This window comes from Mauremys mutica, chromosome 6, assembly GCF_020497125.1.
Source record: "Mauremys mutica isolate MM-2020 ecotype Southern chromosome 6, ASM2049712v1, whole genome shotgun sequence".
NCBI lineage: Eukaryota > Metazoa > Chordata > Testudines > Geoemydidae > Mauremys > Mauremys mutica.
This window is the reverse complement of record NC_059077.1, coordinates 28,263,959-28,288,253: the sequence shown is the minus strand read 5'-3', so window position 1 is coordinate 28,288,253 and position 24,295 is coordinate 28,263,959. Positions and strand designations below refer to the sequence as shown.

Sequence of the window (24,295 nt, the reverse complement as noted above, 5' to 3'; positions counted from 1 at the left end):
ATATATGCTATTGTGGTTTGAATGCTCTTTAAACTTGCAATAAGGGATTCATGTCAGGGATTTTGTGCCTCGTTTAGGATTTTTAGAATATTAAACTAATAAGAACAGATCCTATGCTTGATCTTAGCCCACAAAGGCCGCAGTATTTGTTCTTACTAGGGATTATTAATTACATTAATAAAAAGATACCTTGTTTATTATAAAAGAAATACTGCTTGTGTCAATTACTTTATCAGAAGATTATATCTGTGTCCTTTTGTGTTTTCCTTAGCAACCGTGGAAACTTATAGCTCGGGAAGGACAGAGTAAGAGGGCAATAGGCAGCTTATTTTAGGAGCATCCAAAAATTATTTTTTGGGGTAACAGCAGGAGACTCTTTTCTGTCTCCATATATACAAACTGAGTATTGTATCATCACAAGGGATACCTATTTGCATACTTAGCTATCAGCTAGTCAAGATTAAGAAATTAACAAGAGATTGCAAAATCTACAGGAAGGAACACACAGCAGGAGGGTTCCTGGTTTACAAATAAAGATTTGATATATCTGGGGCTACAAATGGACACCCTGGTACCTTTCACCAAGGAAGAAACTCTCTCCTTCCCCAGCAGGCCCGGAAGTGGAAGAGGTGGAGAAGGCAGCATAAGGAAATGATACGCCTCGCCCCCTCTTCTTCCGCTTCTGGGCCCCTCCAAAAGGAAAGAGGGTGGCCATGGGCAGCCCTGGTCACCAGCCTACCATCTTTCCTTCTGGAGTAGGGAGGCAAATCTAGGGCGTTCTGGTGCTTCCAAAATTAAAGTGGATAAAAATCAAATGGCTTACATAAAATCCAGGATTTTTTTTTAAATCAGCAAAAACTGAAAACGAAGGGCTGTGTGTGCCTCTTACATCCACTTAAAACTCTACTTAGACTTCCTCACAGACTCCCTCAACCACGCCTTCTACCTCAGTTCTGAATGTCTTCATGAGTCACTGGGTTCTAAATTAACCGTATCAGCTTGGGAAAGAGACCAGGACACCACTGTAGGTGAGGCCTCTGCTCATTATGTAACAATGGTCAAAAACAAAATGTTAGGATGCATAAGGAATGATGTAAAAAAAAATTATAATGCCATTATAATTTGAAAAAGATACGTCTTAACTGTTCATTATTTTAACCCCCTTTTTCTCTGAATGCTTTGCTCCTATTGCAAAAAACAAACAATACTTTGGTTTAGGAAGGCTGTCTGGTCACTATATTCACCACAGACTCCTGAAGGGAAGAACCGCAGGCATCTAAATCCTAGTCAGACAGGCTGGGTAAACACGGTGGATACAGGGTACCCCAAGTCCTCATCCAAGAGTGGGAGAATTGTGAAATTCCACCCTTGGGTAGGTGCAAGCGCAAAGCCGGAGATCTGAGGAGGTGCACTGAGAGACCAGAACAGAGGCAGAGGTAAAGGTTAGTCCTGTAATGATGACCCAGGTTTTCCAGCACCTTCCTCCACATCAGCTATTTCTAGCCACGGTCAGAGATAGGATTCTAGACCACAGTTCTCATCCAATATGGTCATTTTGTGTTACATTGTTCCTGTAACAAAGCCAGTTGCATAACTCTAATCCTTAGGCATCAGAAGGAATGTAGCAAAAAAAAAAAATCCACTAACTCCAGGATTTAGGAAGATCATGTCCTGTTTCCTTGAACTTTCTCATACCTCCACAGCATCTAAGTTAAACCATCTCAGGTTCCCTCATAACTCGATGGGTAAATAGGACTCTGGGAATGTAGCCAAGTGTAAAGGAACTCAGGTGAGACTCTCTTACTCTAAGTTAAATCACTTTTCATTTCACCTCTGAATCTGGCCCATGGACTCCAACTAATTTGTCTGATTGCAACATGTCATGGAGACGAATGCAGCAAGCTATAAGAAAAGGCAGCTTAACAAGCCTCAAAACATCTGACACAATAACTTTGCTCCAATAAAATGTGATGGGCTGAGCCTTGCTTATAAAAACCCTGCTTTAACTATTCAGTTAATAGAACACATACAGCATTGAGCATGCTTTTTTAGGCTGCTTTCCAGGCTGTTTCCCAAGGCACTCCCCAAATTGCATCCCTTATCACCACAGCTAAAAGCACCAGGGCCATGGTGTATGTTTATTCCAGACACGACAAGATCTGAGAACGCTGGACGTGAAATTGTGAGAATTTATATAATAAACACTTTGCAGTTGGCATTTTTTCTGCTATTCTCTCTGTTTCTTGCCAACTTCCAGACACCTCTAGCCTTGATCCAAAGAAAATATGATAAATGTTAATAACTCGCTGGGAATACTGAACAACCAACCAACTTCTCTATTAACTTTCTCTGCCCCACCCCTGGGTGGGACTTGTGCATTACGCACTGACAGGTTCTTTCCTGATGCTTCAAATGTCAGCCTAATGCAAGGAAGGCATCATGCATCACGCATCACCCATATAAATTCAGCCTCCTAGAACAATTGGTGTTAGAGCCTGATGTGCCCCCTCCATGTTGCAGAAGTGAGTGAAAAAAGGGCCACAATGGTCCCTGAAGCTGTGTGTGGAGGTGGGAACTCAAGCAGCACGCTTACTCCACCTTTGAGAGATCCCTATGGGACAGGGCCAGCCTTCAGAGCAGATGGTGACAACAGCAGGAAACGGCTGCCCTTTGTGTGTGGGGCTCCCTATAAACACTGTCTGATATTTTAGTGGAAATCTGTGTTGTAGTTAATAGCCCCAGGGTAGGTGGCAGGGCTCAAGTGGTGCTTTAAAGGGTTGGGGCTCCCTGCAACAGCAGGAGCCCCGGGCCTTTTAAATCGCCGCCTGCTGGAGCCTCGGGGTAGCAGCAGCAGGGCTCTGGAGGCGATTTAAAGGGCGGGGGCTCGAGCCACAGCAGGGAGCCCCGGGCCCATTAAAGCGCAAGCCTGGGGAAGCCGGTCTGGTCCGGCATGGTGCACTGGCCCGTACTGGCTTACTTTGACCTCTGGGTCCAATTCTGTGAAGTGCAGAATGCACTCAACTCCATACACTTCAATGAGAATTGAGGGCACTCAGCCCCTTACAGGCCTGGGTCCCTAGATGGGGAAGAGACAGGCGGAGGCAACCTTCTAGGCCCACCTTGCAAAGAGGAGAGGGGGGACAGTTTTCTACTGAAGAGGACTGAGGAATCCCTCATTCAGGGGTGAAAGTAACTTAAAGGACTTACCGTTACGCCGGAGTCTTGAGTGGGGGCGTGGCCTCAACCTGAAGAGGTGGGGCTTCAACTGGAAGAGGCGGGGCCTTTCAAGATTTAAAGCCCCTGGGTCTCCGGCTGTGACTGGGAGCCCCGGGGCCTTTAAATCACCCCGCAGCTACCAGCTGCAGAGGCAGCTGGGAGCCCCAGGGCTCAGGGGCAAATTAAAGGGCCTGGGGCTCCTGCTGCTGCCCCGGGGCCTTTAAATCCCTGCCAGAGCCCGGCTCCCTTGGGTAGCGGCGGCAGGGCTCTGGCAGTGATTTAAAGGGCCCAGGGCTCTGGCCGCTGGGGGGAGCCCTGGGCCCTTTAAAGCGCTACTGGAGAAGCCGGTCCAGTCCGGCACGGCGTACCGGCTCTTGCTGGTACACCGTACCAAACTGTACCAGCTTACTTTCACCTCTGCCCTTGTTTTTCCTATTTTTTTTCACTTCCCCTCCCTTCTTGCTTTCCTCCATGGGGCCCATTCATTTCCACCATTGGTCCCTTTCTTCACCTTTCTCCTTGAGTCCTTGAAGCTCTCCTCCCATTTCATTTCTCTCTACCTTTGGCACTCCTCTCTTCACACTTGGGGGAGTTCTGCAGAATAATTTCATTCTGTAGTCATTATCAGAAATCTTCTGGCTGCTATGGGAGTTAAGGTTGCACACCTGTCCCTCAAGGACCACCAATTTCATGGGGGCTTCCAAAGTGCGGGGGGAAAGTGTTGCAGAAGTGGCTGACATTCCCCTTTCACAGATGCAACCCAACTAAAACCTTCCCAAATGCTTCCCTCCTCTTTCCTTAGAGCTGCAACTCCTCTGCTAGCTTGTAAATGGGCTGGGGGTAAGGGTGGAACTGGCCATGTTCAAATGTAATTAAAATTAGAAAAATAGATTACTTATAGATCTGGAGAAGGTGTCTGCAGTTATACAGTTAGGCCACCTAAAATAATTGTGCTACGTGTCCTACATGGAATAACAAGTAGTTGCCACTAGTGCTATGTGATAAAACCAGAGCTGCCTATGAAATGGAAAGTAAGAAAATCTAGTTGGACTATCAGAATTCCATTTGGCAATTGCAACCTGGAATCATATAGGCACCAATAATAACTGTTGATCAGTTATATGATCCCAAGCTCTCATGGAAACACGCTCGGTTTTAACACTGTAACAACAATAAATCATATGAGCTGCCCAAGAGTTACCAGAGAGAATGCAGTAAATCCTCTAATTGCTACAAAACCCCTCCCCGAAAGCTGTTATGAAGGAATTTAGAAGATATTGCCATCCTTGTTAAAAACCTTATAAAATGCAGCTGCTGCAGCATTTCAGCAATTTGTTATGTAGCTGACAGACAGATTTATTCCTAGCAAAGGCTCCTTGCTTGGTGAGACACATGGTATAAGATACTACATCATCATGTCAAATTCTTCAATGCACAGCTTCTTATAAGGCTATATATATGCAAGATATATTTGATGGTGCATCAAAATTTCAACAATTAAAAAAAAAAGTTGGGTGATAAATGTGCGTTCCTGCTTATTTCAATTCCTGAACAATTTGATTCCAAGCACATATAGTATAACAGGACAAATTCATTTGGGAATTTAAATGATTCCCTTAAACAATTTAACTTTCCCTTCAGATTTTAAAGCCTTAAAATGCTGATCCAATGCATCATTGCACAGGGCAACAGAAGTGCACAAGCTACCTCAAAGTTGGGTGCATTTCAGGTACGGCACTTATATGAGTCTCAGCCACCATGGAAAACAGCAGATTTATGCACTTCTACTCTTTGTAGCTCTAGAGCACAGTGGAAAAAATGGCACATGGCCAAGAAGAAAGTGAATATGCTAAACCCCAGTCCAAGCTTCATGACTGGTCAACATTAAACAGCCACTGCCAGTATCAGACAGACCCAATTAATTTATTCCAGCTCTAACGGCCCAATTGAGGGAGAGGCTGGGCACTGCTAACAATGTGCCTAGCACTTTCAGCTCCCACTAGTGTATATCTATACAGTACTGCAATCATGGTGTGTGACTGCAGCTCAGGTAGACATACTTGAGCTAGCTCTGGTATGAGAGCAGAGAAGCTACAGCAGTACCACTGGACATTCCTGCCATCCCCTGCCACATTTATTACACACCTTTGAACTTCTGCAACAATTAAAGCAGGGGTACTACAGAGAAACAGCCTCCTACACTACACAACCCTGATTCATCCCAAGAGCAAGCCCATCCTTTGCACTGACTGATCCTGGGGTCCCATGGAAAATAGTATGTGAGGACATAATTAAGATTATCATAATGCATATGCACAAGGGAGCTGAATTAAGGTTCCATAGGCAACCTTAATTCTGGCATTTCCTAACTTTTGAGTGCTTGACTATGTAACCTTAATAATGTTGTTTTAATGAAGTTTTGCATGTGTAATTGTCTAGGTTTTTAAAAAAGCAAACTAAAACCAGAAATTCCATTTCAGGCATCATATTGACACACATGATTCACCAGCAGGGGTGGAACCTTCAGATGCACAGACAGACCTCTTCCCACTTGAGCCAATGAAGTAATTCTATATCAACCAGCACGAGAGGGGGATGGAATACTTTGCCAGTGAGTTTCACAGATATTTATTGACAGCAGAGGATTGGTTCCATTCCACACATGCTCTAGTGGGCATAGACTTTTTTGCCTGTTCCCCGCACAGCTTAACCTCTTCTGCCCTGTCCTCTCCAACCTTTCCCTGTTCCCGTCCTGCTTCTTCCCTACCCCTGGAGCCAGCCCGTTTCTCCTCACCTACACAGTCCCAGACTCCACTCCTGAGGCTTTTCACCCCCGTCACAGTCATCTTGTCCAGATAGTCCCTGTTCCCTTTCCTGGCTCCTTGTTCAATCAGTCTCTTTGCTCCCCACACTGGCTCCTAGTTGTAGTCTCCTTCCCTGGGCTACTTACCCCAATCTTAGTCCTCTTCCTGGCTCTTTGTCCTAGTCTCTTTGCCTAGCCAATTACAGTTCTTCCTCCGCATCCCAGCTTCTTGTCAGATCTGTCTTTCCTCTCTCCCCACCCTCTTCCATATCCCCCATTGGCTCCTAGTCCAGTCTCTCACCCTCCCCCAGCTCTTTGCTCAATCTCAGTATCCCTCCCCACACCCAGCCAACTGGCTCCCAGCTCTCCCTCCATTTCCCTCACTAGTGCCCAGCCCCAGTCTCCCCACCCCAACTCCCAGCTCCCGTTTCCTTGCCCAGCCAGCCCCAGTACCACTCTCCTTGTCCCAGTCTCTTCTTTTCTCCCCTCTTGTCCAGCTCTGGTCCCCTTTGTACTTGAATCAGATGGCTTCCTCCACTACACGTACTGGGAGCCATGGGGAGGGCGGGGGAACTGACAGCACCGCTGCAGCCCTTTGACTGTTTTAGTGTCAGGCCCCATTCCAGCCCAGGGCATCTGGTAGTAGCCACTGACTTTGTCCCTGTAGCACAGGGCTAGAGCACGCTCAGTCATGCTGTGGGGATGGTTCATGTGTAACCCATGTCTACTTGGTGTGGCAGCAGCTCGACCAGCTAGACATTCATGAGGCTGCTACAGGCTTGGCTAAACGAAATGTGTCTTTTAGCTCATCCAGTAAAGGCTCATGTATTAAGCTCCAGAGGTCCCAGGTTTGATCCTGGCTGATGACATGACAACTAGGGTCTGTTGGCATTGCACATGCATGCCTGGTCAGCACTAGGCGCAATGAGGGGCTTGAGCATGCTTAGTAAGGAAGGAACCTCTGGAGATTTTAGCTACTAAAATTGCACAGAATATGTGCAAATTACCATTTTTCAAAGGCTTATAATGTGGCCAAATTCAGGTGAATTTTCACAAAGCGGCACACCACTGACACAAAGGCCACTTTCCTGGCAAATTTCAAGTCTCTGCCCCAAAGCCTGGGGGCACTAGAGTTTTTCACAGAAAGTCTCCAGAATAGGCACAACATTGCATTTCTCAGAAAATGCTGAACTGTTTTGGCCGAAGTTTCTCTCTCTCTGTCTTTTACACACACACACACACACACACACACACACACACACACACACACACACACACACACACACACACACCCCTGCCTGAGACAGACACTCAGCATAGAAAATTTCAGCTTAAACACTTAAAGTTTAGCAAAGTTATAAGCTACTGAAAACAGGCCTTATGATGGGATGTGTCGGTAACCTTAATGATAGGCAGTGCTACCTATAATCATTCTATTATTGATGGATACTGAGCAATCTGTATAGAGCTATAAGCAGTAGTAGTGTAGGAATTATACCACAATGACAGTAACATTCTCTTCTCCTGTCCACAGTAGAGCCTATTTTGCAGAGAATTTCTATTGTCCATGGGAGTTCCAGATATGCAACAGTAGGTAACATGCCATGATGCATTAAAAAGGAGAATTTTGTCATGACTAGAAAAAGCCTTAACTCATGAGATGAAAGAGATTACTGAGCATCCTCATAAGGAGGGAGAAAATGCCACATCATTATGAAAGATTATTACTTTCTAAGCCCAGAAGATGTTTTACTTTGGTACATCACTATCGAAATCTAGAAATCAAGTCTTAAAGCTCGACTGGCCAATCCTACAAGAACATACCAACATACTGACAGTGAATTGAGCATTGTTCATCCACTTTATTGATCAATCTCGGTGATTCATTAGTCTGTCAGCAAGCAATAAATTTGGATGACAGTAACAAATACAGAATGCAAGGTAGTTTATTTTCCACAATACAGTTACAAAAATTAAGGTTCACAGTATGATTAACCACACTTGAAGGATAATGCCATGGGGAACTTTCTCCATCCTAAGAAAGAGATAAAGTACAGTGTTCCCATTATAAAGAGTGATATTTTTGTTATTGATAAATCAGTTACTGGAAATCTGATGGGTGCTCAGTGGCCTATGTAAACAAGTTGATTAACTCAGTCCAGTTCCTAATACAAAGCCGAGCACATCATAAAAACTACAATTGCAATCGACAGTGAAAGCAACTGTTCTCAGCTAAGCAGAAACCCTGATTTGTAGGGATACGTTATAGGAGTGATAGGCCAAGTTTTATTTTCCACCCCAGTTTTAAAGACAGGATATGATGTGCAGTGATGTTAAGTGATTTGCCCACAGGACATAAGAACCAGAGCCAATAACTCCTGGTTACCAATAACTCCAGTACCCACATCTCCTGGTTACCAAACTTATGCCTTAACCATAAGATCAACCTTCCTCACGTTAATTGCATTTAAGTTAAATATCGAATAAACTTTTTCTAGCAATATTATTTTTTATCAAATCCAGTCATTGGCAAAAAAAATTCTTGGGTTATAAAACATACAGGAGATCTTAGTGCTTTAAAAATACAAATTGTATCCACATTTTTGTAATGGAATGTTCAGAGACCTTTCAACATAATTTAATAGATTTATTGACTATTGTAAAGATAAACTGCTTTTATTTGATATTAAACATTCTGTCCCATCCCTGGTGAGCAAAAGGGATACCTTTGAGAGACCAGTGAAGCAATTTACTAGCCAAAAAGTTGCACATTTATGCTTCCATAGACACTATTAACCTAAGTCAGACTTCTGTCTGAAATATTTTTACAGTAGTGTTAACAAGTAACCACTGAAGAATATCACTATAAGAGACTGCAGAAAAAAATGTTTCTCTCTGTTCCGCGGGCTACAGTTTATTTGATATATTTGACAGCAATTCCTATTAAGCCAGTTCCATTGCATTCCTTTGTATAGTCAGACAATTTCCCCATTGCTTGTGTATATCTTTCACACAGCAACATGGTGGAGGAGGGAGGGGAAAAAAAACCTTTATTTTTCAAAAATAGGAAAATATGATTGTTAAACCATAAAAATTGTCTGGGGGACTCAGGGGTAGGTGTAAATATTTGAAACTATTTAAAACACTTTATTGAAAATTTATTATATCATGGTTTCCTCTAACTTAAATGCAGCTCTCATATGTTTGAATAGGTGATTACACATCTCAACTAAAGAAAGGATTCAGAAAGAAGCATCTCCTTACAGAGTTCAATTTGTAGGACTTGTAGAGAACTCTTAACAATCGCCCCTTTGCCTCTCCAGCTGTACAGAACAAATGTTGAACTTTCCTAACAACTCCCAGCTTAGACTTCACATATTCCCTTCCTGTCTGGCAGTGTGCATTCTGGTATGTTTTCAAAACGTCCCTTTGACACATGCTTGTGCACGTAGGGCTGCATCTGCTACTATTTAGCAATGGATACTGTAGCCTGGTTTTTAAATGCAGCCTTTCAACAGATAAAAACTAGCCTGCCACTTAGAAATGTAAATGGAATGCATCTTTATTTATTTTTTAAAAGATACATGCACACTTCAGAGATCTGATTTCAAAGGTACTGAGCATTTGCAGCTTTTCTATAGAATTACATGGGGCATGAGAGCTGAGGACTTCTGAAAATTAGGCCAGTTCTTTTTAGGTTTATAATTTTTGGCCATGTATTTGACACACACAAATGCATGTTATAGCTGTATAAAAACTGCACACAACAGCTGCTATAATTTGGCTTAAGTGGTACAGAAACGTGCTTATGGGTTGCTTAGGCAGATATGTAATGGTGGGAGGGATATGCACCTTTAAATTATTATATAGGGGTTTCCCTGTGGGCTTCAGGGGTGACTGTGAGACAGTTGCACAATAGTGCTTGTGTTCTATCCCTCCCATGGAGAGACTTCACATTTGTTTTCTCTCTTTGGTTGTTTTTCATGAAGCATGGCAGAATTGGCCCCAGGAAGATGGATGAAGGAGTGAAATTATATGCTTGCTTTTTTCTCCAACCCATTCTGTGCACCTGGAAGAGCTGGGGGGAAAAGATTTAATTCCTGGACAATTTCTAAGTACCCAGCAGCTCAAAGAGGGAGCTTTTCTTCAGGGAAGCACAGCAGGGATACAACATCCTCTAAGACAGGGGTTCTCGGGACAAATTTTTTGGTGGCCTCAGCCTGTGGCCACCAACTCTTGCTGGTGGCCACTCTCACACTTCTTCCTGAAGTACTTAATTAGCTTTAGGAAAAACAAATAAATATGCACATAGATATGTCCAAATCATCAAATTTATTTATTGCTAGCTAGTAAGCCTGCTGTGAAAAGTGATATCAACCAACATACAAGTATCACTTTTCACAGCAGACTTACTTAATTTGGGGACAAATTAAGCCCTGGATGGGAGGGTGGAGGAGGCAGCCGGGGACTAGAGTCTGAAGCCCCGCAGCTGGAGGCTGGGGCCTGCTGCCGTGCCGTGCCTGCAGCCCAAAGCCTGATCCCAACCACCCCGGGAAGGTGGGGGAAGTCACTTGCTGCCAACTCCTCCAGCGTTGTGCCCCAGGTGTTGGCCCAACCCCTGTTGGTGGCCCCAGCAACCAACACCAAGGAAGTACATCCAGGAGCAACAGGGTGGGGCTGCTACTTTGCCCTTCCCTCCCTCCCTCCCAATCAGAGCCCAGGAAGCTGTGGACACAAGAAAAGCCCCTGGTGGCCGCAAGTGGCCATGGTGGCCACATTTGAGAAACGCTGCTCTAAGATGTTACAGCTGGATGAAGATTCTCCTGAATATACTAGTGAGAGCTTAGAAAGACACTCAGAGAAAAAGCTTAGTAATACCAATACCAGTATGATGCTCTTAGAGCCAAATCTTGATCTCACTGAAGTCCATAGGAGTTTGTCACTGCCTTCAATTGAACCAAGATTTGGCACAAAGGGACACATTTGGGATGGCTTCACACAACTCAGTGGAATGAAGAAATTTCTACGAAAAACAAAAAACAAAACAAAAAACCCTCCACATCTTTGAACAGCTTCAAGGCATTTAGCAACCGAATTCTATTGTCTTTAACAGGAGTTCTGTAGCTAAATATAAAGGATTGGGAAACAAATCCAGAGTTGAGACAGTGGGTGCTTGTCACCTCAGCACAATCCCCAATGCCACCTTATTCTGGCAAAGTTTGGGGGCTGGAATTTCAAGAATGTTTTGAAGGAGGGGGATGAGAAAGGGAAGGGGCTTGAAGCCACCTGTCCTTTAAAGATTCATTTGACCAAAGAAGTCCTGGCCTCTTTAACAACCTTAGCTGCCAAAATAAGTTCCTGCCAGAAAATCCTTTACACATAGGCACTTTCGAAACTCTGTCTTTTGACAGAGCAAGAACATACCAGAATATAATGAAACAATTTCAGTGCCTAACATAGTCAAAGATTATATCTACCCTAGTGCAGAAAACAGATACCAAATCAGAGTGTCAACAAACATGCACACAACAAATAGGACAGCCATACAACCCAATGTTAATTTAAAAGGCTTTTCAGACATTTTAGTCCAAAGAAAGCTGCAGGCATGAAATATTTGGCACCAGTAAAAGATCTGTGTTAAGAGTCAGAGCATATACATTCTGGAATTGGTAATTCACTAAGCATCCTTCCGCAGACTCCACAGCAATATTCCACAAGGACATTTACTTCAAACTGTGTAGCAAATCTATAGTATCTGCTCTGTTCAGTCAGTTTCTATTTTAATTTACAGAATTGATTTAGATGTATGGACACAAGTGACACTTTCTGATTTGCTGTAAATCTAGTCATAGCTATAGCAGTCAGCAAATGTCCAGGTCTAAATAAGTTTCCTTGTGTTTTCATGTTTAAATTCCAATTCATTACATAATAAAAAAAAGTCCCTCCAGACTGGGAATTCCAAAGTGATTACTGCACTTTTTGGTGCTTAAAATAACTTAGTCTTATAGCTAGGATCAGTCCTCGGTCATCTGTGACTTCAAATGAAAACTTTCCAGAAAGCAGAGTTCTCCCATCCTAAGCTATCTACTGCTTGTGATCCCTGCACGCCATGCAAGTTTGCATGAAAACAGACCCAGCTATTCACCATGACAAGTAGTGGAAAGGTAAAGGCGTCTCCACACTCAGGTGTGGCTCACGTACACTGTGGGTCTACAAGGAACGTGGATTGTCAGATTATGGGTTTTGCTGAGAGAAGCGCCACAAAAAGCACAAAAAACTAGTGGCTGTTGCCTCTGACCAGGCAGCAGTGCAAGCCAATGTGATTTTACCAAGACCTAGAGGTACAGAACCTCTTTCTAGCATATGAAAGAATACTGCCATCTCCAGACCTGTTTGTGGCTTTCCAATTAGATGGCTAACAAAAATGCCAGTTATAGTGGGTGTTTGAGATATAAAAACCTATTCTCTGCAACAGAACTGAGGCGGTCACACTTGTTTCACATAGGCCTGATACAATATATTTTCCTAAGTATCTCCCATAGCAGAATTCTGATACTACCTAAAAGTGAGCTTCTGGAGAACAATAAATATTCTTTATGGACTATTTAATATTAGAGAGTTTAAAAAGAGGATTCAATTGAGCTGAACTGTATTTGGAGAGCAAGAGTAATAAGGATTTGCCATGGAATCTCTGCCATTTCAGCAGGGATGATGACTGAGCACATTGATGGATGAACAAACCTGCAAAATACCTGAGACTCATCACAATTGTTCTTCTCACTGCACCTACTTGCATCAAGTGCTTGTGTAACCCACACACCTGTGGTGTTCTGTCCCATCTAGTGGCACCAAGACCACAGTGAGAGCAAGAGTAATGAGTTTGCTCTACAGCCTTAGCTAACAGCCATACAGATTTTAGTTCATGCAGTAGAGACTCATGCACTAAGCTCCAGAGGGCCCAGGTTCAATTCCACCTGATGATGACCAGGGTCTGTCGGTGTTACACTTGCCTCCATTAAAAGTTATGCAGTAAATACATGGGAGTTTGTCCTTGATTCTTTTCAGAGTTAAGTTATATCCCTCAATTTTCAGAGCCCACCTCTGTATGCCACCCTTGACTTGCACTATGTGCACTTCAAATTCACCCCCTGGATCTGGGCCCAGAAGACATGTTCCTTTGGAAAAAGATGATGTTGCCCCATATAACAATTTAATTAAAAATAACTGTACAGTAGGGCTAGGCTGACCTTTTCCTTCTCCATATAGGTTTAAATATAGATGCCTACCCCCAATAATGTACTCATATTCCTCTCAAGTTAAATAGAATAAATTTGTTTTCTATGTGATCATTTTAAAGAGGACTATGAAATCAAGGCAGATAAAAATGCTCCTTTATTGATTCACTTACATCAGTTGACGGTTATTGGTACATACTACACAAGTGTCATTCAACCTTGAAACTGCACAAATCCACTTATTTAAGTAGGGCAGGGATTCTTGAGCTCAGTGACATGGAGTTCATAGACTCAGGACTGGAGTAGCAGCTAGGCTTTGAGAAATAGTTAGAATTTTTTTTAAAGGATTTCAAAAGCACAGTTTCCCCAAAGGGAATCACTCCAGATACCAAGAAGCAAGATGCATTTTCCCAAATGACTCGATTACTAACATTCATAAGCATGCAAAAACTAAACTAAAAGACACTTCTGCCTTTCTCTTTGCTTTTCAACTGCTTATTTTTCTGAGTTTTTTATTCTCCCATCCCCCCTCTGCTAACCAGCCTCATTTTCTGTGTGGGCACTAATACTACAAACTCTCTCTTCTTTGGGAAACAAACTATTATCTCTCTCTCATACACACACAGACATTTGTCCCCATCTGGTGGTAGAAAGTTGTTTGTTTGTTTTTCTTCAAATTTTCTTACAACTGCCCCCCACAGAAGTCTAATTTTTATATCCTAGCTAGAAGGATCCATTTAGAACACACTTCTGTAAATTCATAGTTACTAAATGGCACAGACTAGACATTCTCTCTCTACACTTTGCATGTTTATTTTGCCTTTCTAACAGCCATCTTTTCTGCTATGTCTGTAAAAGCAACTGCCGGCTTTCAATAAGGACAATTTTCAAAAATCACAAATTATACTTCATAAATAATTTAAGTTGTCTAGACATGATGTGCCAGGAGCTTTTGATCCCAATAAACTAATAGGGATATAAAGCTTTGCATGCACAGCAAACACAAGTGAAAAGCCTCATCTCATGTTTAATTGCAGTCAGTGAGCATCTGAAACAAGGGGTGAACAAAAGCCAGACAGAAGCTGCAGACAAACGATGCTTCTCAGCATGAATGTAGCTCCCGTGTTATCAGCACAACATGTTAGTATTTCCAAATCAATGCTTTAAGAGGAATGATTATTAAACTTCTAATTATACATAAAGACATCTGAAATAACAGATTTGACCTTTCATTATAGGTCTCACAAGGGTTTGATAATATAACTGTAGTGTTTAAAATATTGCAAATAATGTACTAGTGAAAAATGATTCCTCGAAGCATTATTTAACTGTGATCTACAGCTGCTGTTCATGTTTAAAAAAATAATCCATATCTATTACTAACAGGGAAAAATGTGAAAGTCAGGAAGTAAGAAGGGGGCATGGTCTTATGATTAAGGCATAGGTCAAAGAGCTGGAAGATTTAGGTTCTATCCCCAACCTTGCCACAGATTTCCTTTATGGCTGGTGGCAAGTCACTGAATTTCCTCTGTATGGCTTGGTTAGCTGTAAAACAAAGATAATACTTATGACATAAAAAGGGTCCTTTGAACTTTAATTCAGTTAATGTTTGTAAAAATAAATACTTTAAAAACATCAGATAGAAGGTAAATAAGTATTAATTTTTACCTATACACATTATTTCCATATATAAGGTCCACGGAATATGAAGGCTAATTAAATGTTCATTTAAGAGCCTAGAATGGAACACGATATTATAAAGAATTTCATTATTGTTGAGTAACTATTTTTGGCTTTACACTGTACGTTTTATAAAATTGCACAGGTATCTTGTCTTATTTATTTAGTATTGAGACTGGATCTTGCTTCTCAATACTACATATTATCTCATGTTAACAGAACATAATGTTCATGCTGCTGCTATTACTGAGGTTGTACTGTGGGCCATTGGAAATTATTCTAAAGTTGTTGATCTCATTAAAAGTATGTTGAGTGTAAATACATTCATTTTCAACACATGTAAAAAGAGTTTCAGAGAGCTATTTTTCTAAATGTTAGGATGTTCAATTTAACAACTTTTGTCTGCAACAAATTAATTATGATTAGAATTAATCTGAGTGTAGCTGCTGAGCTGTACTTTAAAGCAAAGGCTGAAAAATTATTCTAGTAACTGCCATTGTTGTCTATGTAAAAAACAAAAATAGTGAGAGTTTAGATTTAGGAAGTGACTATTTTCCAATTACAGCTTTCATGGAAGATGTTATTTAATTAATTATTGTATATAACATCTTCTATACGAATTGTATTCTCTCCCCACATACCTCAAAAAAACCAACAATAAACGACCCACCAAATCCACAGTTAAACCCCCTAAACTGTAAGACTTTAGATCAAATAAATTATACTCAATTCTCCAGCATCAGTGAATTGCCAAGACCATTGTATTCCTCTGGAATCATGAATATCACAAAACCCATGATGAAGCACCCGTGGGTACATGCTACCCGCTCTACTGTGACTACAATGTTATTTATACTTGTACTAGCTCAATTAGAGGTAGTGTGAGTATGTGTACGCAAGCAGGAGAAACACACCCGAGCTCAAAATGTAGATGTGACTTGTGCCAGTATTTGGTGGCAGTGTAAGGGGACTGAGTATCTAGAAGAATTCCCTCTCTCCTTACAGAATAGCTGGAAGCACCAAACATCTCCTTCAGTGCATGCTCTCCAGTTACAGATGGCCTGTAGAACTACGGTAACTCCTTGCTTAACATTGTAGTTATGTTCCTGAAAAATGCGACTTTAAGCATAATAATGTTAAGCAAATCCAATTTCCCCATAAGAATTAATGTAAATAGAGGGGTTAGGTTCCAGGGAAATTTTTTTCACCAAAGACTATATAATATATATGTATACACAGTATAAGTTTTAAACAAACAATTTAATACTGTACACAGCAATGATGATGGTGAAGTTTAGTTGAGGTGGTGGAATCAGAGGGTGGGATATTTCCCAGGGAATACCTTACTGCTAAATGATGAACTAGAACTCAGCTGAGCCTTCAAGGGTTAACACATTGTTGTTAATGTAGCCTCATACTCTACAAGGCAGCACAAATGGAGGGAGGGGAGACAGCATGGCAGAGAGACACACATCGTGTGTGTGTGTGTGTGTGTGTGTGTGTGTGTGTGTGTGTGTGTGTGTGTGTGAGAGAGAGAGACACACAGACAGACACAGACACATACACACAGACACGCATTGCCCCTTTAAATACGCTGAACCACTCTAAGTAGATTGCCTTTTTAAGTAGACCAGGAAGTTGAGACAGCAGCTGCTACCAGCACACTCCCTCCATCCTGAGCCCTGTCGTGTCCCTCCCCTCCCCACTCTACGGAGCAGGGCCGCCCAGAGGATTCAGGGGGTCTGGGGTCTTCGGCGGCGGGGGGCCCCCGCTGCCGAAGACCTACCTGGGACCTGCCGCCGAAGTGCCGGAAGGACCCCCCGCCACTTTAAGTGAGGAGTTACTGTACTACAGGTTTTTTTATTTTTTGGGTAGCACTTTAGCTCTAGAAAGCAAAACCGTTCGTCGGCTGATAACAGTCATTTATCTAATCCAGGGGCCGGCAACCTTTCAGAAGTGGTGTGCCGAGCCTTCATTTATTCATCTAATTTAAGGTTTCGCGTGCCAGTAATACATTTAAATGTTTTTAGAAGGTCTCTTTCTATAAATCTATAATATATAACTGAATTATTGTATATAAAGTAAACAAGGTTTTAAAAATGTTTAAGAAGTTTCATTTAAAATTAAATTAAAATGCAGAGCCCCTCAGACCGGTGGCCAGGACCCAGGCAGTGTGAGTGCCACTGAAAATCAGCTCGCGTGCCGTCTTTGGCACATGTGCCATAGGTTGCCTACTCCTAATCTAATCTGATGTGCAACATTGGCAAATTCATAAAAGATTTGCTGATTGTATGATATTTATTTTTCTCTTTTAATTTAGTATGCACAGAAACCAAGATTCTTCTCTTTAAGCTGTTAATTTAAAAAAAACCACTAACTAGGCTTTGGAAAGAAAGGATTTTTGCCAGATGCATGCAGTTATGCAGTGGGTCATGTCCATCTTATTCGGACAGATGAACCACATAAAGGAACCTAAAGACAGATAAATAGTACCTATAGTATTTTCATTTTAATGGCTGGAAGGGCATGTAAGCATTTTTATTAATCTGATGATGCTGGTAGTGTAAACTGGCACAGCTCCATTGACTTTTAATGATTTATAACAGCTGAGGATCTGGTCCATCGAGTCTGACAGATAAGAAAAAATTGTGATGCATAATAAATAACCATATTAGAGTTATCCCACTTTGTAGGCTTATACAGAACTTTAGAACTCACATGGTCTTTTATGTTTACATAGGAGTTTTGATAGTTTTTAATGTCATGTCAGAGATACCACAGGGATTTACTGAAACAAAAACAACTTCAGAAGGACATTCATTCAAGGCTACCCTGCCAAGCCAAGAAATTTCATATTTGTTCCATTCCTCCAAGTCTTTTGTTACTTTATTCCACATTGGAGGGAAGTTTGCCTGAAAAAAAATTTGTTTCTCCACAATATTTATTCCTAAATTTCCTCTACCCTTTGAATTTATGTAGCTGACAGTTTGTTTTGACCCTTTTGAGACTATTATTTCCTAAAATTTGAGATTTATCATAGTTCATTTTGAAGCCTGATATCTCCCTAACTCCAAAAATCAATTATTGTATAATTTTTTTTATGAGGTGTCTTGCTCCAGCAAATATAACAAGACATCTTCAGCATACCAAGCTCTTTTGGGTTCAAATCCCCTTGGCTAATTTCTCACCTTTATTGCAAATGGCTCCATTGCCAGAACAAGCAGGAGGGATAACATACAACCCTGCCTTGCACCTGAGACAAACGAAAAAGGTGGAGAATCACGGACCAGAACCAAAGCAGATGCTCATGGCCAATAGTCCCCTATAAAACTAATTTCAAAGACCAAACCTTACCAAAACCTGTATGAGGTTCTTCCACTCCAGTTGGTTGAAGGACTTCTCAGCATCCAAAGAACCCTTTAGTTCACAACAGCGGCATTCACACAGGGCAATTTGATCACACCACTTTGATGGGCTCTGCAATTCACACTCCTGTAGTCTGCACTGCAGCATAGTGTAGACAAGTCCCAAGTTACTGTCTACTGCCTTAACCACAGAAATCTTTCCTTTCTTGCTGGCAGTACAGAAAAGAGATCGTGTTGATTTGGCCTGGAGCCAGAACTACCCTGTAGGAAGGGAAGATGATCACACAAGAATAGGGTTGAAGCATTTGGCAGTGGGGGGAAGGGGTGCCCATGCTATACCAGGGATAAAAAGGAATTCTACTTCCAGGACAAGCAAATTTCTTTAGAGAACCTGTGCCACCGCCCGCCCCCCATATCCTTGTGTCAAATGGTTAGAGATTGAAAAAATCTGCTCAGATTTTGTTTTAATGCCAGACAGATTTAGTATACTGTGTTTCACTAGGCTTTGTGAACCAACTACTGTAAACATCTAGAGTAGCAAATGATTTTCACTGGTGATAAAAGCCAACAGAACATGTTTGAACTTTAAACAACAAAGGGAAACAAGTTGTGTTCAAAGGGCTTAAATTGTCTATGTGCAAAGTACGGCAGTTTAAAAAAGCACAGGGTAACCTTAGGTCTAACTTAAATATGGTGAAAGCTCACAGTATTTATTCAGAATAAAAATGTAGCAAAATACAAGCTATTATTTTGCACCCACTTTACATGCAGGGATTTTGTTTTTGAAAGCACTTTCAAGTGCCTTTAAAAAAATTGTTTATAAGGTACTGCCTCAATGGAGATGTCTATTTTGTTACAGATTTTTGTTCATGTTTCAAAAGGTAAGTGGAATGATTAAAATAGGGCCATCTAAAATATATCCTTGTATAGAATCAACTATCCTATATATGAAGTATTATACACCGTAAAAGAAAACACTTTACATCACACACATAATTACATCACCACTAAGTGTCAGGTAGTATCAGAAAACTCCAGTTATGCCCAGGGTTCTACAATCACCATTAAAATTATACTGCATGTATGAACACTATTCTGTAACTAGTATATAATTTTAAACAGTTGATATCAATTTAAATACACAGCACTCGAGAAATAAAATAAAACAATGTAAGTTCTAAGTTGTCCACATTGTATTTATCATATAAATTTAAGGTAATGTTATCAATAATATATGTAACGCAGGGTAGATGGGTTACCTTTGCAAAGGGAACATTAACTTTCTTCATTTCTTGATCTGTATTTAAATTTGTAGCATTAATATTTTACTGATAAATTAAAAAAAACTAAGGGGCCACTGTCAACTTGATTTTTTAAAAAGGTCAATTTAAAACAAATCAATTTTCTGACTGCACTTTAAATAAAAGACCATATTTAAATAAAGTCCTCTAAAAAGAATAAAAACACTTTTGTGAAGGGGTTTTCTGCTCATGTCTTTCCAGTTATTCAATTTCTCTCTTGATAAGTTATGATACAAGGAAGCAGGGAAACTGGGTAACATGCAGTGTGTTGACAAAAGCACATAGGAAAAATTTTTTTAAAATGTGTTTGCTACCTTATTTCAGCTTTAGTCCTATGAGGTGTTACTTGTCCGTTTTTAAAATTCTCAACCTTTTTATGGACAAGATTTTTCTAGGCGATGTTGCCCCTTTCTTTCTTTCTTTAAGTGAGGGGGCGGGATTGTGGGAGTTAGGTACTTTTGAAAATCCCACTAGGTGCCTATCTGCATCTTTAGGCACCTAAGTACCTTTAAAATCTGACCGTATGTTACTACATCAATCACACCCCATAGAATGTTTGATAAGGAAACCTATATCCAAAACTTGCCCTCTTCCTTCCCCCGTCTCATTAAACAAGTGACACATCAGTCACTCATTTAGAGGAAGAGGTGCAAGTTTTTTCCCTTCCATTATTCTGGATGTTACATCAACATGCAGCATGTCCTCCCACAGGTGGTGTTTTGAGCAACAGACTTGATAGAGGGTACAACTCCTTTTTTAAAGCTACCCAGGAGATATATATATGGAAGCTGCAGTTTAGACCAATGTTTTGAACAATGGACAAAAAGCCAGGCACTGTGTTCTAATATTCGTGTTGTCACTGGCTCACAAGAGGTGCTAAATGGACAACCTTGACTATTGATGTTCTTTGGCTAAACCAAAGCCCATATACAGCAGAGGCAGTAATAATGCAGCCTTCTCCATAATATTCCACCAATGTGCTTCAGACTTGATTTGCGAAGACTGTGTCTAGAGCAATGGTTCTCAGACTTTTAGTACTGGCAACCCCTTTCCGCCAACAAGCGTCCGAGTGTGACTGCCCCCCCTTATAAATTAAATATTTTTTTTATATTTAACACTATTTTAAATGCTAAACTTATAACCCTATTGTTTTAAATGAAATTACCTTTTCTCACCACTTTCAAATTAAGACTAAAAGACATTTTTATCAAATTGTTATTATAAGCAGAAAAGTTCTCTCTTTAACTAGTTATTGTTTAATACTGGGGGGGGGCATGAAGAAACTTTGTCAATATCACTTTTCACTGCAGACTTAGTGCCCCATTGCCACTTTTACTTCTGTGCTGCTGCTGGTGGCAGGCACTACCCTTCAGAGCTGGGCAGCCGGAGAGTGATGGCTGCAAGCTGGGCATCCAGCTCTGAAGGCAGCATCACCAGCAGCAGCAGCGCAGAATTAATGGTGGCAATGCCATATCATACTACCCTTACTTCTGCGTAATGTTTGACCTTTGTGCTGAGAGGGGTGGCTATGAGGGATGTTTTAGGCAAATTTTGGTGGGGCTATATCCCTCAGATATCCCCCCCAACACTGCCCCTGTCTGGGTCTCTGACTGTTAAATTATAAACTACTTTTTTTGGTGATCTCTGTGCTCTGATTGGTCTGTGGTTTAATGCAGCTCTTCAGCTGCTGAACAATGAAGCCCTTTAATGTTGTCCCAGTCCCATCTTTTTAGTGTAAAGACAACAAACCTGCACACATGATACTACAATCTCCAGAGTCCAATTTCCTTAAAGTGGTGATAATACAAATATATCTTGTGTTTAGGAACAACGATCACTGCATTATATGTCTACAGTACTCTTTGAAGTAAATATACTACATTAGGACGGAAAGGTGTGTGTAATTTTCTAAAACGCTAGATTTAAATTATATTTTATAGCAGTTGCTCTCTGTTTCGTGCATGTACTCGTGACCCCCAGTTTGAGAACTCCTTGTCTCAAGTGATGACAGAGTGCTTAGATTTCTACAAGTCCTCAGCTTCCTCTGCTGAGAATTTAACAAAGGTGATAGTTTCAGGAATGTAAAGTTGATGGATTCAGGAAAACTGGTTTCATACAGTTATCTAAAAGCTTTCAAATGGTTATGATTTTTAGTCCTTTACTACCATAAGGATAGTTTCTAATTGATGAACTAGAAGTGAAAAACTATGTATCCTATTACCATTCCCTTAAGTCATCATTAGGACTGCAGGTTTGTTACAGTGGTAAAAATGTCACTGATACAGTCATTTTTCTGTTTGTATATGACTTTTCTTTGTCTCCTGGATTTAAAATGATGTTTCCCCAAGTCCAAGCAGACTTGACAGTATCTGGAGCCAGGATGCAAATAGGGGAACTAATGGAGAAGGAAGAAGAGCTAAAATTTCTGTTTACTGGCTGCCTCCTTCCAGCTTGAAACCAAAAAGAGGAACACACAACAATGTGTCCAATGGAGCCCAGCAACAGAAAGCAGCATTCTGGGTATCCTTAACTCCTTGAACAGCCCAGTAAGAAAATTGTTAGAGATGTTGCTGAGGCTGCCAAGAATATTAAAGCTGCAGGATGTTTTTACATCTCAGTTTGAATATGCCATCAAGGGCGGAGAGGGAAGAGATGAACGACAAATGCATATATTTGCAGAGAATGATTGAAGAATATGCCTAAACACAAGCTCTATTGAGATTCAGAAATGAACTCATTCCATAGTTTACAACAGAAAATTTGTTATGGAGGAATAGAAGTTTCTGTGCTTGCATGTGGAAGGGGAGTGTGGTTTCTGCAAGCACGCAATTTTGTGCAGAGATATATGAATAGGATGACACTTTTCCAGTCACCCATCCATTGAAGTTAACTGAGCAACAGCCATTTATACCAGCTAAGGAGCTGGGCTATCAGTTATGTAACTATTTAACTTTATACAACAAATCTAATGCTGGTGACAGATGCCAGATTTATAGTCCTTTACCTAGGACTTAAATCGTCCCATCTCCACAGTATCTGAGCAACACAAAACACTTTAATGAGTTTATCCTCAAAGCACCCCTGTAAAATGGGAAACTGTTATCCCCTATTCACTGATCGGTAGCTGAGGCACAGAGATTAAATTATTTATCAAAGACACTGTGGAAGCTCTGTGGCAGACCCAGGAATTGCACCCTTATCTCTCAACTCCAGACCAGTGTCTTAGCTGCAAAACCATTTGCCCTTTCTGGACATTTAGTTTTGTTGTTTACCACAAGACAAGTATAGTACAGTCAGTGGCTGTGCAAGCTTCCCACTCCACCTACCAATATGCTCAACCCTGTTCAAGTCTCTCAAAGCACTGTGTCCCAATCAGTCCTTGGTTTTTTACTGAGACTACCACTAAGAATGTCAGTGTCAACTGTTACATGGACACACATGCTCTCAAACAGACAGACCAGACCGGCAGACTTCTTTCACACAGGCCAGGGAGCGGCCACCACATACATTAACAAAATACATCAAAAATTACTTATATCTTGAGGCTGAGCTAAATTGCACTTAGGGACTGTGGGCTAAATGAGGCTAGATGAAATTCAGTGCATTCGAGTCCTCCCAAACACGTCTCCTAAGCTAGTGCTGCAAGAAAGGCTGGTACAGGAATTCCAGCTGAGGAGATGGAGGACTTTCCACTCCCTAGACACCCTCTGAGCCTTGTCTTGATACACACCAAGCAAGAGTAAGGAGAAAGTTGTTTTTCCTGTAAGTTGGTCTAAAAATGTGTATCTTTTTAAAAAACATTCTCTATTTAAAAGTCTCACACAGCCTGCCACTAATAACTAGGAAATGCTTGGGTGCTTTTGGCCTACATCACAAGACGTCAGCATGTACTACCATTAGTATAACAAAGAGGAGAAGGATCCAATGTTCTTCTGAAGACAAGCTGTCTGAAAAATTGGTCTAGTATTTCATGAACTGTAATTGACTGCATAATAGGATTTTACTGAACTGGTGAGATACAAATATGCTATCTTTTTTAATCCATGAGTTTACTCTATGGAGGTAGAAAAGATCAATGTAGTAATCTCGTTTTGTGTTTAGTTCTCATGTTTCTATTTAACAATGGACTGTGAGCCAGGTCTCTTCAGTTCTATTCCCTATCCACCAGAGGAACAACCTTGGACAAAATGCTACTGAGCTCAGTTTAAAAGTCTGTGCTTATTTACACACCTCCCAGGATCATTGTGAGACCTGATTAATCTTCACAAACCATTTTGAGGTCCTCATATGTAAAATATATAGAGGTGCAAAGTATTATAATATTTATGCTTCTCGAGGGGATACAAGGGAATGTCCTAAAATTAGCTGGTGACATTTTCTCTGTAGTACTGCTTTCTGTTGATGGGCTTTGTTGTTGGGGACATTGGTTTGTTCCTCTTCTTGCTTTCAAGTGGGGAGGTGGCAGCCAATCAAGTGAAATTTTAGCTTCTCTATTCATTCTGCAGCCTGCCAGCCAGTCACACCGTAGCTTTCACCAGCTGTGGTTATACCAACACACTCTCAGTCCTGGACTTTTCCCCCAGAAATGTTTGTCCTGCCCTGTCCAGCTCTCTCTCAGTTCAGAAATATTAAGTTTCTTATTCCTTTAAATGAATACTGTACAACAGCATACCACGATAAATGAAGTTACCCAGA

General features: G+C 41.1%; 1 protein-coding gene across 4 annotated transcripts in view; it reads right to left on the bottom strand.

Moving 5' to 3' along the window:
* The window catches only part of GHR (growth hormone receptor), a 187,703-nt gene that overhangs the window by 51,027 nt on the left and 112,381 nt on the right, over positions 1-24,295 (bottom strand). Inside the window, exon 1 of one of the 4 annotated variants that reach the window (XM_045021176.1) lies at positions 18,289-18,307. The exons of the other annotated variants lie outside the window; for them this stretch is intronic. The gene's annotated coding sequence lies outside the window, so the exon portion shown is untranslated. Of the gene's footprint in view, positions 1-18,288; positions 18,308-24,295 lie in introns of those variants that run through there. 4 annotated transcript variants of the gene reach the window in all.